Below are 1,642 nucleotides of genomic sequence, written 5' to 3'. Positions count from 1 at the left end.
GGCAGCTGCCTGGGGGCCCAGGGCTTCTGGCAGAGCCCCCCCCCCCGCTGCTGATCTGCATGCCCTTCCCCTCCCCCGTTTGCTCACAAGCACTCCGTCATGCAAGCTCCCAGCCGTACACACTGCCCAGCATAGTCAGGGAAAAGACATGTGAGTGGTGCAGGCCACAGTGAACATGGGCAGTGAAAGGACATGCAAGAGGGTGGAGGAAGGATGCACAGGCATGTGGGCTGGTGGGTGCAAAGGGAAGCCTAAGCGGAGACGTATGTAAAGGAGGAGGGGCACTGAGCACTTTCTGACCAGCCCCCAGCCCAAACTGGAACTGGCCCCGTTTGGAGGTATTGAAACTACTTCAGTAACTCTTAGAACAAGTTCCAGGTGGGCAGCCGTGTTGGTCTGAAGCAGTGGAACAAATTTAGAGTCCAGGGGCACATTTAAGACCAACAAAGGTTTATTCAAGGTATGCACTTTCTCAAATATTTTTTCGATTTTTTCACATTATTTCAAATATTCAAATATTTTTTCAAACGTTTCAAAGTATTCGAAAAAGTGTGCACGCACATGAAATCTCATACCTTGAATAAACCTTTGTTGGTCTTAAAGGTGCCACTGGTCTCTACATTTGTTCTTAGAACAAGGCAGGTCGGTAGTCTTGGGGAGGCGGGGGTAGAAGTTGAGAGATACCGACTTGCCCAAGGCAGGATTTCACTCGGGGATTTCCAAGCTCTGAACAACCATGTTTCACATAAAACTACCATCCAAAAAAGGCTTTTTAAAGGCCTTCCAACTACTGATCCGGAGCTGCGGTGGCTCAAGTGGTTAAGACGCTGAACTGCAGGCTGTGGAAGGTCGGTAGTTCAGCAGTTCGAGACCCTAGTGTGCCGCATGACGGAGTGAGCTCCCGTCTCTAGTTCCAGCTTCTGCCAACCTAGCAGTTCGAAAGCAAGAAATTGCAAGTAGATAAATAGGTACCGCTTCGGTGGGAAGGTAACAGCGTTCCGTGCACCTCGGTGTTTAGTCATGCTGGCCACATGACCACGGAAACGTCTTCGGACAGCGCTGGCTCTTCGGCTTTGAAACGGAGATGACCACCGCAACCCTAGAGTCGGACTCGACTGGCTTTCGAGCAAGGGAACCTTTACCTTTACCTTCACAAAGTACTATGAAATATTTCATCGTATGTAACCAAATAAGCATTTTCTAAGTGTTACTGTATAGCTAAGCCTTGTTCTATGATTGTTAAATGTTTTGAATGTTAATTGTTGTCATACAAAAATTAAAAAAATTAATTAAAAAAGTAAAGAAAAGGACAGCAACGTTTTTTTTAACAGCAGGTGTTTTATTAGCTGTTTTCTCCACCCCCACCCCCCACCCCCGGTAATATAAATTGGGAGCTAAAAATTCTGTATTGCGGCGCCATGTAGATGTTAGGGCTGTATGGCTTGGTACTTTTAGATTGTTTTAACATGGGGTGGGGTTTCTTTGTGCGTAGGCATCTGTTGTACACCACCCTGAGCCTGCTCTGCAGGGAGGGCAGTAATTATCCAAATTATTTAAAAGTTCAATGAAATAAATAATAAACACTGTTTTCGTCCAGAAGGAAACTGCTTTGTTGGGGGGGGGGGGGGAGGCCCTGGGGCGA

At 47.1% G+C, this 1,642-nt stretch overlaps 1 protein-coding gene across 1 annotated transcript in view; it reads left to right on the top strand.

Moving 5' to 3' along the window:
- The window catches only part of LSS (lanosterol synthase (2,3-oxidosqualene-lanosterol cyclase)), a 40,549-nt gene that overhangs the window by 30,932 nt on the left and 7,975 nt on the right, over positions 1–1,642 (top strand). The gene's annotated exons all lie outside the window — the stretch shown is intronic.

This window comes from Gekko japonicus, unplaced genomic scaffold (genome assembly GCF_001447785.1).
Source record: "Gekko japonicus isolate JY-2015 unplaced genomic scaffold, Gekko_japonicus_V1.1 scaffold4455, whole genome shotgun sequence".
NCBI classification, from domain to species: Eukaryota; Metazoa; Chordata; class Lepidosauria; order Squamata; family Gekkonidae; genus Gekko; species Gekko japonicus.
Note: the sequence above shows the minus strand (reverse complement) of the source record. Positions and strands in the feature narration are given on the sequence as shown.